This window comes from Physeter macrocephalus, chromosome 3 (genome assembly GCF_002837175.3).
Source record: "Physeter macrocephalus isolate SW-GA chromosome 3, ASM283717v5, whole genome shotgun sequence".
Taxonomy (NCBI): domain Eukaryota; kingdom Metazoa; phylum Chordata; class Mammalia; order Artiodactyla; family Physeteridae; genus Physeter; species Physeter macrocephalus.
This window is the reverse complement of record NC_041216.1, coordinates 20,585,738-20,600,693: the sequence shown is the minus strand read 5'-3', so window position 1 is coordinate 20,600,693 and position 14,956 is coordinate 20,585,738. Positions and strand designations below refer to the sequence as shown.

The 14,956-nt window shown below is 50.7% G+C and overlaps 1 protein-coding gene across 1 annotated transcript in view; it reads left to right on the top strand.

Annotated features, from left to right (window-relative positions):
• ARHGEF10L (Rho guanine nucleotide exchange factor 10 like) overlaps window positions 1–14,956 on the top strand; it is a 63,862-nt gene that overhangs the window by 25,436 nt on the left and 23,470 nt on the right. The gene's annotated exons all lie outside the window — the stretch shown is intronic.

Genomic DNA, 14,956 nt, shown 5'->3' with positions numbered 1-14,956 from the left:
AATGACTGATGCAGATTTTTGTATTATTGAACTTAGGATGTCAGAGGATGCAGCCCTGTGCACTAACTTGCTGTGTGGCCTTGGGGAAGTCACATCTGTCTCAACTGTCATTCCTATTTGCTAAATGGCAGTAGTAACACTCAGGGCTTTTGTGATGACAATTGTGGCTTAGCTGCTGGAGTTAGACTGGGGTTTGAACACTAGCTCTCTGAATGTCTGACCTTGAAGTATCACTTGAGCTGTCTGAGCCTCATGTTCTCCACTTGCTGGGTAACAAAACCATCTCAAAAGAACTGTTGTGAAGATTGGAACTTTTTATGTTGAAAGGTTGGCACATATTAGGGACATGTTTCAGTTATCCATTTGCTGTATAACAAAACACCCCCAAACTTGAGTCTTAAAACAGCAGTTGTTTACTTTTCTCTTAACTCTATGAGTTGATGGGTTGGCTTTTCTGCTCCATCTGTTTTCGGTAGGGTGACTGCGGTAGGGGAGGCATGTTCCTGGGAGGTGAGACTTTTCAGCGCTAAAACTGGAGAGTCCCAGGGAAAACTGAGATGGTCACTGTTGTTGTCTGGGTCACTCGTGCAGCTGCAGCCGGCCGGCAATGGGCTTGACTCGGCTGGGATGTTGAGGATGGCATCACTCTCGTGGTTGGTTGGCAGTTGGTGCTGGCTGCGGGCTGGGACGCAGGGGCACGGTGAGGGGTGGGGCCCCAGCGTACTGGTCTACCACCGGTTTCTTAGGTGGTTGGGTTGCTGCCGTGATTCTTATTGATATAATGAAAGGCCTGATTGATGATCTCCGAGGTCCCTCCCTCCCAGCTCCTGTGCTCTGTGATCCGGGAGGATGAATGACTTGCCCAGGGCCACCCAGGGAGGTGGGGGCAGAACCAGATAAATCATAAGCCTCACACAAGTGGCACTATTGATAAAACAATCAGTAACTGAGAAACGACAGAAACATAAAACATTATACATCTGAGCATTGGCAAGAGTTTTAAGTGTGGCAGGACCATCACAGGGTCAGGCTGCACTGTGCCTGCATTATTGCAGACAGTGAAGTGCTGGGAAAAAAAGAGTCAGAGGGGTCTGGGGCAGTGGGGGTGATGGTCAAGTAGACCCTATAGCCCCCATCCCATGACTGTGCAGAGGCCCTGCTGGAGGGGCTCTGTTTTCAAACCAAGGCTGAGTGTATGTTTCACACTGAGGCTCAGAGAGGTCAAGTCACTTGCCCGAGGCCACACAGATAGGACAGAGCGGAGCAGGGATTGGAACCAGCACTGTCTGCTTGCAAAGCCTGGGGTGTAATTTTCGAGCCAAGCTGCCTCCAGATTTCCTACTGTAGGAGCTTTTCTCCAGGAAGCTGGGTCAGGATAGACAGTTGGTGGTCAGATGGGTAGCAACCTCCTGCCTCCTCTCTGGGTGAAAGGGAAGCCCAGACTGAAATGAAATAAGGTCACTAGGGATCATACCCAGTGGGTCTGCAGGTCAGGAAATCTCATTTTCTCCAACTCTTGACCCCCAAACCCTTCTGACAGGCAGCCTGGTGCGTGGTTAAGGTCAGACTTTGGATTGAGGTGAGTAGGAGTTGGAGGTTCAGCCGAGTCCCTTAACAGCTGTGGGACTTCAGGCAAGGTCCCTACCATCTCTGGGCCTCAGTTTCCCCAGGGAGCTATAAGGATGAAACGAGAGGATGCACCCTGAGCCCTGAGACCGGTGCCCGGCTCCCATAAACCCTCCGTAATGCTCAGTGGTATCCTGCACTGAAATCCCATCATCCTACCTGGCAATGGCAGAAGGGACAGGATGACAGACGACCTCTCTAGGCATCTTTCAGACAGGAGTCTCCCCGCCAGGCCCAGTGAAGGAGGTGCAGATACGTCCACCTCCCCCACGCCTCTAACCCCAGGCACCAGCGGAGGATCAGAAAGGAAACATGAGCAAAATGGATCGGTCGGCCGGCAGCGCCAGCTGTTGATTTATTCCTGGGAAGGGCCCCATTTCCCCCGGAACAGTGACCTCTATTAATGTTGACATGTTTGAAAGCTACAAATTGGGATGCAGCTCGTCTCTCCTGTCCCTTTAAAGAACCTGCTGTTAAGTTTCAAAGACCCTGGCGGAGTGTGAAGAGTGTCTGGGAGTGCAATTCCTTCAGGGGGCATATTCCATCAAACGCCCGCTTGATAAATGGGGGCCCGAGTCACGGCAGACGCTCACCTAGGACGAGTTGCCCAGTGCGGGAGACTTCACTCGCAGGGATAAAAGGAGATTCATTCCAAACAGCATGCCTGAACAAACAGCCGGTGCCTGTGTGCATTTCTGCTGCCCTGTCCTTTGCTGCAGCCCCAGCTCCCCGGGCCGGGCCAGAGCCATTCTGTGCTGGAGGAGGGCCAGCTCCTCGCTGGGAAGCCATGCAGACATCCGACCCCACAGATATATAGGAAGGGGCTTCTGTGTGCTCAGGACGTGCTGCGTGCTTTGCATAACCTGTCTCTTGGTGTGCCCACCATTCTTGGCCAGGTGGGAGTTATTAGCCCCATCTTGCAGAAGAATGTGAAGCCCAGAGAGTTTGGGGCACTTGCCTAAGGTCACACAGCGCAGGAGTCAGAAGCCAGGACTTTGGCTCCGAAACGGTTCTTTTTGCACTATTTAGCCCTGGATGAACCCTTGAAGGCAAGAAGTACCAACCACGGCATTTTATAGCATGGAAACTGAGGCCCAGAGGGGGGTCGTGGCTGACCCACGGTCACAGAGCCCATTTAGTAGAGAGGAATTTTCTAGTGATGAAAGGAAGTGTAGCTCCTGGCCCACAGCTGGCACTTACTAGATTGAAGTCAGTTTCCTTCTTTCTCCTTTTTTCCACCAAGGCCAAGGGAGAGGCAGGGGTGGGGGAGTTACAGTGATGAGAACTGAAAACTCAGCAAGGTGAAGTGAGTACCCCTGGCTCACACAGCCAAGCCAAGCTGGGTAGGAAGCGGGTTGTGCTGAGTCTCCCTTTTATACACACGATTCCCTTCAACTCCAACCTCAGGCCTGTGGACGGAGAGTCAGCTATAGGGGGGCAGCCCTGGGGGTCAAGGATGGCATTCTGCTCTGTGGGTTCCAGCAGAGCTCATGTAGCTTCCAGAAGGCTGGCTCCACAGAGAATCCTGGGCTGCTCAGAGCCTTCCTGGAGCCCAGGATGGCATCCTTCCCCTCCAGCTCACCTGCTCCCCGACCTGTGCCCCACTCCCGAGAGAAGGTCTAGAACTGACTCTTGAAATGTTTTCATCCTTCCTTATTACTCACGGGATAACACCTGGACCCCTTTCCCTTGCCTGCTGCAGGATGGCTGCTGGGCCCTGCACACACGCCCGGCTCTTTCCTGCCTCTGACCTTTTCTCATGCTGTTCCCCTGACTGGAACACTTTTCCCTCTCTCCCTGCCTAGCGTCCACCTCTAGGGCTCAGCAGAGGTGTTGCTTCCTCCCTGGCTGTTAGCCTGGGCGTGTGCCCCTCCTCTGGGCTCCTGCAGCCCTTGCGCTCTCAGAGTCCTCATCAGCTCAGCATGATTCCCTATTGTAGGTCTGTATCCCCGACTGGACTGTGAACCCCTTGAGGGCAGGGCTACGTCATTCACCTCCCCGGCTCCAGGGCCCGCACAGTTAGTGCTTTACAGGCACTAGCGTAACTGGATTGAGTTTGTGAGCTGCCATCCATCCCCCCAGACTGCAGCTGTCCCTAGGATGTGGGCACAGCTCAGAGTGTGTGTGCGTGTGCGTGTGTGTGCATGTGTGTGTGCGTGTGTGTGCGTGTGTGTGCATGTGTGTGTGCGTGTGTGCGCGCGTGTGTGCGCGCGTGTGTGCGTGTGTGTGCGTGTGTGTGCATGTGTGTGTGCGTGTGTGTGCGTGTGTGTGCGCGCGAGTGTGTGTGTGTGTGTGTGTGTGTGTAAGGGCTTTGGATCCCAGCTGCTCTTTGGGAAAAGGCCCGGGAGTCATGGTTCGGGTCTGGGGGTCCTATGGGTTCCTCCCCTGAGCCCCACTGCAGGGAGTAGCCTGAGGGGCCCGGCTGGGGCAGGGGCTGCTCCCCACAGACTCCATTCATCACAGCTCCAAGCTCCCCATCAATCCCGCTCTTAATGTACTCAAGGATTGATATTCTTCCTCGGCCTGGCCGAGGGCTGGATCGATTCCTGTCTTAAATGCACCAGCCTCCCTTCAGAGCCATCAAATGAGCATTTTGTGGAGGTGGTTATTTAAAAACAGCCCTTTTATTCTGTTCTTGACTCAGAAATACTGCAGGATTATGTTTTTTGAGCCTGGGCACAGGGCAGGGCTGTGTCTCCTGCTCGGTACGGATTATCTCATTTAATCTCTCGGTAACCATTTGAGACGGGTTATTTTGATCCCCGTTCGGAGGAAGACATTGAGGCTCAGGCTGGTGGGGTAGCTTGCCTGGGGGGCAGAGCTGGGACTGGAACCCCGTTTATCTGATGCTTATTCATACACATAACGGGACTTAACCCAGGTGGGGTGAAACCCCACCTGGCAGCCCCCCGCCAAGCCCAGGGCCCACGGGATGTCCCTGAGATACCCTGCTGCTTGCTGCATCTGGGCTGCCTCGGCCCCAGACCCCAGTCCTGGGGGTGGCTCCCTCCCTCCTATGCCTCCCACAGCCTCCAACCCGCCTGACTGCAATTAAGGATGGAACCACTGAATAGGGTTCGACTGGTGAATTAACCTCATCCCCCAGCCAACTCTGCGGCCGCCACACACCTCTGGCCCGGGGCGGGGGAGGCCTTCTTTATCTGGCTGCAGGCAGTGCTCAGATTTTCCTTCTTAGACAAGAGGGCACAATTATCTCGCCTGCTGGCTGCTTCTTGTCCCTGCCCCCAGCTGTGGCTGCTGGTGCCCGACCACTGCCTGGGATTTCCCCCAAGCCTGGTGCTTCTCTGCAGAAATGTCCCCCGAGTGGCTGGTTTGAAATCTCAGGGCTGGATTGGCTCCAGGGACTATTGGGCGCGTTCCTCTGTCACCGTGCAGGCGGTGACCGCGTTCCCCTGGAAGGGCTGGCTCTCGGTCCAGCTTTGTCCGGGTGGAGGTTGTGAGTCTTTGCAAGGGTCACTGCCAGGTGAGCTCCCGCCTGCAAAGATGGGGACCCGCACTGGGCCTGGCCCTGGACATAATTAGCACAGGACAGAAAGGAGCTGCCCAGGATCCTCTTTGGCTGCTGGTTAATTGTCCTCCCAACCGTGATGGTGGAGAAGGAGGGTCTCATTAGCCAATGGGACCCCCGAGGGCTCTTGTCTTGCAGGTTGCAGAGAAGTGAGACTGATGTTGCCCGAGAAGAAGTTTCTGTCTGCTCAGCTGACTTTGGCTGGTTTATTTGCCGCAGGGGGAGACCCTTGTCATCGTGAAGGGAATCAGGTGATGCAGGAGGGAGAGAAACAGCTAAACTGTGTAACATGGGCCCAAACCTCAAATGTTCTTTTAGGCGGCTCAGTGCATGGACCTTGTGGAACCCTGGCTCTGCCATTAGAAAGCCAGTGTCTTCAGATGAAGGAATTTGACTTTGCTGAGCCCACTTCTTCTCTGTGAACTGTGAACTACAGCAGCAGTACGCTCCTCATGAGGCCATGGGGAGGACACAAATGAATCCATCTGTGTAAGTGCCTACAACAGGGTCTGGCCCAAAGTTAGGGCTGTAAAATTGTTCGTGGTTACTCTTTTACTTTATCTTCATGTGGGAATCCTCCGAGAGGTCATCAGGAAACTGAGGCTCAGAGAAGGGGAGTCATTTGTCCAGAGTCACACAGCTGTAAAGAGAGAGCTGGAATTTAAAACTCAAAATCCTACCACCCCATAGGGTAGGATTTTTTAGAGGGCAGGGGCTAGGGCTCTGGCTCTCCCCTTTGTCCCTGATTCATCACGTGACCTTGGTCAACTCATGTCACCTTTCTGAGCCTCAGTTGTTCCTCCTTTAAGATGGTCATATTACTTTTGTTGAATGAAGGCCGACAGCTGGATTAGATGGATTGGATTAGACTGGAAGTTTAGAGGGGGCCTCAGAAACAATCCAGGCTCATTCTACCCTTTTAAAGATGTGGTCACTGAAGCCCAGAGAAGAAGAGAGAGTTTCCGGGATCACACAGCATTTGGGATGGAGCCAGGGCCAGAAGTTTCCAGCCTCTACGGCCAGCACCCAAGAAGTGGCCTCAGGGGGGCCCTCCCTCCTGCTGGGACATCTGGGTTCTCCCCGGTCAGCAAGTGTATAACCCATCTCCTGGCTGCAGGCTTCCTGCTTCTAGCCTCTCCCTCATCTGCCTCTTCTGATGGGTCCGGCCAGGTAGAAACTGTGCCCTTTGGGGCTGCTGTTCCAGGGTCTGAGCCTTCACCTTCCCTGTTCCCACTCAGAGCTGGGCTGGACACGCCCTGGAGAAACTAACCTTCTGACTGGACCGTTGTTAAGATGGGACTGACCAGGAGGAGTCTTGCAGTTTCACCAGGCAGCCATGCAACCCTCCTCTGCCCCATTAGGAGCCCTTCAACAACTTGGGGAGCAAAGAAGGAAACATTTTTTGGAACCTGCAGAACCCCCATTGCCCTCTCCCCCAAGGCTCCGGGGCTGGAGGAAAGACCTGTGAAACAGGCCCCACTTGGCAAATGGTGTGGGAAAGACTTCCCACAGGACACAGAGAAAAGTAGCCTGGAAATAAATGATGCGCTGCCAGACCTCCTATTGAAGGAGGATTGGAATCCCATCTCGGGAGATTAATGTTCCCAACTTGCTGGTCTCCAACTGTTGATATTGGATTGTTGATACCCCAGAAAGCTGATGCCCCAGAAACACTGATATTTAAGGATCGCTGGAACCACAGCCTCTGGGAATTGTGATTGCAGGAGTGTTAATCACCCAAGAATGCTGTTTTTCAAGAAGTCTGGGACTCCCATCCCAGGAAATTGATCCTCCCAGAATATTTATTCCCTGGGCTGTTGGTACCCCAGAAACAATCCTTTCTCATCCCCAGGCCCTCGGCAACCTGGCTTTCCCGGGAGCTCATTCCAGGCCTGATGGAGACCCTGTGAGGGATATTCTCCCTGGAGGGATTTTGGAGAAATATTAGAGCCTGGCTCTCTCACTTGAACTGCATCACGATCACCTGGAGGGCTCCTCAAAACACGCACTGCCTGGACCCACCTCCAGAGCTGCAGATTCAGCAGGTCTGGGGCGCAAGAATTTACATTTCTAACAAGTTCCCAGGTGAAACTGATGCTGCTGGTCCCTGGACCACACTGTGAAAACTTCTGTTCTGGAACTTAGATGCTAAGTTCTTAGTTCTGGCTGCATTTTATTTATTTAACATTTTTTTCTTTACTTTTTTTATTGAAGTATAGTTTTTTTTAGCCTTCAAAGTACTTTAATTTTTTAAATTGAAGTATAGTTGATTTACAATGTTGTGTTAATTTCTGCTGTACAGAAAAGTGATTCAGTTATACATATATATATTCTTTTCCATTATGGTTTATCATAAGATATTGAATATAGTTCCCTGTGCTATACAGTAGGACCTTGTTGTTTATCCATCCTATATACAATAGTTTGTATCTGCTAATCCAAGCTCCCACTTCATCTGTCCCCCATGGCAACCACAAGTCTGTTCTCTATGTCTATCAGTCTGTTTCTGTTTCATAGATAGGTTCATTTGTGTCATATTTTAGATTCCACATATAAGTGATAGCATATGGTATTTGTCTTTCTATTTCTGACTTACATCACTTAGTGCAATAACCTCTAGTTGCATCCATGTTGCTGCAAATGGCATTATTTCGTTCATTTTCACGCTGAGTAGTATTCCATTGTATACGTGTGTATATCTATATCTATATCTATATCTATATCTATATATCACATCTTCTTTATCCATTCATCTGCCAATGTACATTTAGGTTGTTTCCATGTCTTAGCTGTTGTGAATAGCACTGCTGTGAACATAGGGGTGCATATGTATCTGTTTGAATTCTTGTTTTGTCTGGATGGATGTCAGGCTGCATTTTAGAATCAATCAACTGTGGAGTGTTTTTTCAAAGACTTATTTATGTATTTTATTTATTTTTGGCTGCGTTGGGTCTTAGTTGTGGCATGAGGGATCTTCGCTGAGGCACGCAGGATCTTTCGCCGTGACACACGGGCTCTTCGTTGCAGCGCGTGGGCTTCTCTCTAGTTGTGGTGTGCATGTTTTCTCGTCTCTAGTTGTGGTGTGCAGGCTCCAGGGCGCATGGGCTCTGCAGTTGTGGCGCATGGGTTCCAGAGCGTGTGGGCTCGTAGTTTGCGGCATACAGGCTCTCCAGTTGAGGCGTGCAAGCTCAGTAGTTGTGGCATGCGGGCTTAGTTGCCCCGTGACATGCAGGATCCTAGTTCCCTGACCAGGGATCGAACCTGCATCCCCTGCATTGGAAGGTGGACCCTTTACCACTGGACCACCAAGGAAGTCCCTCATCTGTGGAGATTTTAAACTGCTACCCACCCTGAGAAATTGATTTAATTGATCTGGAATGGAGCTGGTAATTTAAAAAGTTCTCTAGGTGATTCCAGTGTGTGGTCAAGAGCTAAGAACCGTTGAGCTCAGCCAAGCTTGAGGTGGGGTGAGTAAGAAGCAGCTGTGTCCTGTTAGAGCTTCTGAGATGCGAGGGGGAAAGACACACCTTGGGGCTTTGGGGAAGAACCTTGGGTTTAGCTCCCAGCAGGAGCACCCCCAGACTCAGGGCCCAGGCAGCCCAGGACCCTCCTCTTGGAGCTACTGAGATGGCTTCTCCTGGATCTGGTACTGTGAGGGGGTCTGTTCATTGATTCATCCATATTCAGTAGACACGTATTTGGCACCTACTATGGGCACTGTTCTAGATCCTGGGGTATACATTCTGTGAGTGAAACAGAGAGACATCCCTGCTTCCGTGAAGCTCAAGTTCGAGTTGATAGTGTTGGTGATGACGAGTGTAGGTCCAGAGGTGTTCTGGCATCTGAACATCTCTGTTCGTACTCACGGCTGGCAAAGTGATGGAGCCTCGAGGCTGGGGCAGCCAGTGGGGTCAGGGTTGGGTACAGGGGCAGTAGGGGAGGCTCCCAGCACACCCTCTAGGTAGAGTCTCTAAAACCTGGCCAAGAAGGGAGTCCAACTTTTTCCTGGCTTCCATCTCCTGTTTGGCAGACCTTGAGTCAGCTTCTAGGTGACGGGCATCTCAGCATCGTCCAGTCCACCCCTCTGCCTCCAGAAAAGATGACAGCAGGTCTTCCCCTGGGGCCTGTCTCGAGGTGGTGGGTCTGGGGGCTGCTTTTGTCTCATGTCTCCACCCCATCCTCTTCCTTCTTTGGTTTTGTCTCCCTTTTTTTATTCACGCTCTGTCTCAATCTTCTGTTTTTGCCCCCTTCTTTCTGCTTCTCTCTCCAGTTTTCCTTCGTTTGCTTGTCTCCAACCCTCCAGGCACACTCGGAGCCCTGACACCTTGGGACATCTGGAAGCGTCTCTCGTGATTGGATCTCTCTTCTCTGGCTACATCCTTTCCCTCTTGGTGAACATATTCCAAGCCTGATGCTCTGAGACCCCTTGGGAAGCTCGCCTTGCTTCCCTTCCTCTGCCAATGGATGCAAATTTCCCTCCCTGGCCAGGGCATGCAGAGCAGACTGTAGCATCCTGCCTTTCCCCCTCCCCACAGGCCTGGAGTGGGTAGGGGCTACTTAGGGGCCAGAGTCACCATTGAGCAGGTTCCAATCTCGGTTGGGTTAGGAAGCCCAGTCCTCAAGACTAGTTAGGGCAGTGACTCTGGTTCATTCTCCGATACATGAATTTAATGAACATTTGTGGGCTGCCTATGGTGTTGCAGGCACTGAGGCAGAGAGAGAAATAAATCACAGTCCTCACCCTAAGGAGTCAAATGAATGATGTTGAAAGTGCCATTTATCCACCCTTCTATTCTCTCTTCGTTCATTTATTCATCCATGTATCCATTCACTCCTTCAACAAATAGTGACCACCTTCTATGTCACAGACACATGGGGATATAGGAATAAACCTGAGACAGTCCCTGTCCTCAAAGTCACCCCCTAGTGGGGAAGACAGACAAGGCTCCGAGCTCTCATCAGATTCGAGGTCTGGGCGGCCAGACCTCCTCTTCGGCCTGTCTGGTGGTGGTCTGGGTGGGCTGGGCTGGGACAGTTACCACAGACCTGGCTCAGGAACAGGTGAGAGCTGCCCCAGCTCAGGGCGGGGGGTCTGTGGTCCTGACATGCTACTAAGTCTCCCTGAGCTGGGTTAGGGGCTGTTGCCCAGAGCCCACTGTAAAGTGTGCCTTTTAATACCCTGATGGTGTCAGGCTTAAGAATGCAAACTGTCTGCCACGGGGAAGGGGAGGAAATCCATTTCCCAGCTAGGAAATTATTGAATATTTAGGACCCAGAGGAGATCGTTTAGAGGGGGAAATGAATTTCTCTGGCTTCCTTTGGCTGAGATAAGTCAGCCCAGATGCTCTCATACTTTCATTTACCCCTGAGCAACGGGTCTGGATGGGTGTTTATGCAACGCTAAAGTAATCGTTCTTCCAGAAGTGGTAACATTGCTTCCAAAGCCATCAGCTCCCACCTACTGCCGGTGTGGTGGACCCCTTCGTTCAGCCCTGCCTGTGTACATCCCCGGGGCCCGGAGGCCAGGAGGGGGAGGGGTGGGGTAGCGCCATCTTCCCTCCTGATGATTGAGATCTCGCTGTCTTGATGGGATATTGAGCAAGATCCAAGCCTCGGCCAGTAACAATGGGGTCACCCGACAAAGTGCCTGGGGTTGGGCCAGGGGTCTGAGCCATGAGGCAGGAGGATTAGGGGGTGCCAGATTTAAGTGAGACTTAAGGAAGGACTTCCCCTGTCAGAAGGTGGTCGTGGTATTGCTCTCCCTAGGTGATTGGTCAGAGCAGAGGAGACCCTTATCTATGGGGGATGGAGGCAGGGCATGGACTGAGTGACCTCTGAATCCCGAATGACCCAGGAGTCTGTAATGCCCAGATTACCAACCTATAAATGTTGGTAATCTCGCCTTGGCACCGGGCAAGGACTAATTTTTTCTTCACAAAACTATGTTCTTCTAGATCAGGACTTGGCCAACTTTTTCTCTGAGGGCCAAATAGTAAATATTTTTGTTTTGGCAGGCCGCACAATTTCTGTAACAACTACTCAACTCTGTAGTTGTAGGGCTAAAGGGGCTGTAGACAATATATAAGTGAATAGGTGTGGCTGTGTTCCAAAAAAACTTTATTTATAAAAACAGGTGGCGAGCTAGATTTGGCTCCTTACCATAGTTTACTGACCCCTGTTCTAGACCTTTGATTGTCAAACTGAGTCTGAACCAGGGGTTTCTGGCTTTTGTGTTTTTGAAACTGCGCTATTTCATTTTCCTGATTAGAAAGGTAATGTTTGCTTATAGTGAAAAATTAAAATACTATGGAAAGTGAGAGCCATCGGTAACCCCTTCTGCAATGCCAGATCTCCAGTCAGCTTTCTGCAGCCTTGTCCTGTGCTGCTCTATGGCCCACTGCAGTCCTCCACCCCCGATCCCCTCTCCTGCAGCAAGGCTCCTCACCTGCCCTGTCGCATCCTCTGATCACGCAGACTCAGCAGTGTGGAGCTGGAAGGGCCTTGAATAACGTGGGCTCCAGCCCCACAGGAGAGCTGAGGATCACAGCTGGCGGTTACTGCACACCTACTAGGTGCCCACATCTCCTTCTTCTCCTCATGACACTGCAAAATACGTACCGTTATGGCCCCATTTTTATAGATGGAGAAACTGAGGCTTGGAGAGGTGAGGTGCCTTGTCCAAGGATAACAGCCAGGAAGGGGTTAAGTTGGATAAGACTGTGCTAAACACTGTGCTGTGTAACAGTTGGGAATACAAAAACAGGCAAGGCAAAGCCCCTGATTTCAAGGCATTTACAATCAGGGCAAGCCTTGAACTAGGCTGACCAGCTGGCTGAGTGGATGGATGGATGGATGGATGGATGGATGGATGGATGGTTGGATGGGTGGATGAGTAGATAAATGGACAAGTGAATGAGTGCATCCACTCATTGATGGGTGGATGAATGGATGGATAGATGGATAGACAGATGGATGGACAGAAAGCCAAATTTGGAGACATAGAGAAAAGCAGGCCATGAAGACAGGCTGCACAGCAGCTCCCTTTGTCCTTGATTTGATGGGTGACCAGTGAGCAGGTCTCACTGGCCCTGACATTAGCCTGCTGTGTGACCTCAGTGATCCATTTAACCTCTCTGAGGATAGTGGTACCATTTGTGAAATGAGGGCTTGGCTGCCACAGTCTCCAAATTCCCCCTGGGCTCCTAATGTTCTGTGATGATCTAATTTTCTCTCAACCCCAGAGTTGTAAGATCCACACTCATACTGGAAAGCAGAGGTAGTTGTGTGGGTGGTGGAGGTGGATGAAATTTAAATTCTGACTTGCTGAAATTCTTGAAAAGCAGCAGTTATAAGCTGGTAGCTGAGACACAGATATCCTTTGTTCATGTCCATAAATACTGGTTTTTTTTCTTAATTAACAGCCAGCATTTAGCAATCAGGCAATTTTTCAGTTTCCCTTGGAAAACTGAAAGCTTGGGCAACATGGGCTCCTACTCCTAGTGTAGTAGTAAAGAGCCAAGCTTTGCACCCAGCCAGGAGTTCAAATCCCAGTGTTGACCTGTTTTAGCTGTGAGTCTTTGGGGGAAGTTACTTAAACTCGGTGCCTCAGTTTCCTTATTTGTAAAATGGGGACGGTGATAGTACCTTCCTTATAGGGTCATTGTGAGGATTAAATATTAATGCATGTAGAGATTTAGAATAGTGCCTGGAACTCAGTGAAGGCGGTGTAAACGTTGCCTTTTCTTACTGTTATTTTTTTCCCCGTGGATATTAACCTGCTTAGGACTGCCACAACCAAATACCACAGACTGGGTGGCTTAAACAACCTATTTTCTCACAGTTCTGGAGGCTGGAAGTCCAAGATCAGGGTGCTGGCAGGGTTGGTTTCTCGTGAGGCCTCTTTTCCTGGTGCACAGACGGTCGCCTTCTTGCTGTGTCCTCACATGGCCTTTTCTCTGTGCACGTGCATCCCTGCTGTGTCTCCTTCTTCTTAAAGCACACCAGTCCAGTAGGATTAGGGCCCACACTTAGACTTCATTTAATCTTAATTACCTCCTTAAAGGCCTTTTTTCCAAATGTCGTTACACTGGGGGTTAGTGCTTCAACTCAGGGGACATAATTCAGTCCAAACTATCATGGTGTAGCATCAGCCCAAGGTGAACAGCAGCTGCTCCCTCAGGACAGGGCTTTTTTTTTCCTGTTCATAACAGTCCCAATTAGGGTGACTACCCTTCATGGTTTGCCTGGGACAGAAGGGGTTCCTGGGACGCCAGTCTTTCATTTTTAAAATGAGGCAACCCAGGATGAGCTGGACACTCAAGTCTTAATCGCAGCCCACTTCCTTCATTTATTTTACCTGCCCGGCCCCTGAGTTTTGACCTTGCTTTGGAGTGACACCTGGCCCTAGGAAGGCTGGTGGGAGATTGGAAAAGATGAGTCCCTGGGCTGCAAGGCACCAGGTGAGTTTCTTGGCCGAGGCAGGGAGAGAATGTAGCACCAGGGACTCTGTGGGAGCCCGGGCTGCCGAGGGTTAAACCTACATCAGGAAAGAACATCCAGCAAACACCAAGGGAAGGAACCAGCAAAAGCATTATCATGATTAATGTTATTTCAAAGACTTAATTTTTTTCCCCCTCTTTCAGAAATGTTGTGCTGAGTGCTATTTCTTGATTCTGAATGTCCTTCCCCCTGGAGTAATTTGGAACAAGGTCACTGTTTACCAGGAGGGCCTCCTCGCCTCTGATCTACCTGCTGAGGCCCCTGCCAGGAGGAGGGACTGTGAGCCAGCAGGAGGCAGACTGATGGAGGAGGTGCTGGGACCGGTCCTGATGCTTTCAGGGCTGGGTCCTCCCTGGCTGTAACCTCACCTCGCCCAGGGACAGACAGAGTCTTCAATCCAAAGGGGCAGGAGTGGGAGAGGTCTGGGGTGAGGATCGAGAACTTTATTCTGGCTCTACCGCTTGCTTGTTCGCTGGGGAATTTTCCACGTCTCAGTTTTCTTACCTGCAAAGCAGGGTCAAGAATGGTACATCCCCTCCTGGATGGTTGTGTTAGCTTTTGATTCTGAGAAGTGTGAGCCCTTCTCAAGCTCAACTGTGCACGCCGATCTCCTGGAGTGGGCAAGGGAGACAGGACTCGGAACTTCTAACAGGTGTTCAGGTGGTGCCCATGCTGCTGGCCCATGGGCCACATTTTGAATGGCAAAGCTTGTGAAGATGAAATGAAATGTAAGTTCTTAGCATCATAGGAGGGGCTCAGTACGTAGTACTTATCACTATCACCATCACCACGGCAACCAGCATCATCGTCATTTCAACTTCACCATCTTTATCCCTGGCATCAGCGTCATCTTCTTTATCATCATTATCGTCTTCATGTTCGTTGTGGTTGGCGTCATCATTAGAGCTTGTCTATGCCCTCTCTTGCTCCCATTCTCCAGAGGAGGTAATCAAGACCCAGAGGTGGTTTGAGACTTGTACCAGCCAATTTTATACAGAAGAGAAGCTCCCAGGGTTGAGGGCTGCTCTGTTGAAGTAGACAAGAGCCTGGTGGTTGGAAGTCGGGAGACTGGTCTCACTCTGTACCTTGTTAATTAAGCCTTTGAACTTTTTTTATTTTTATTTATTTAATTTTTAGTTTTATATATATATATTTAACATCGTTATTAGAGTATAATTGCTTTACAATGGTGTGTCAGTTTCTGCTTTATAACAAAGTGAATCAGTTATACATATACATATGTCCCCAGATCTCTTCCCTCTTGCATCTCCCTCCCTCCCACCCTCCCTATTCCACCCCTCT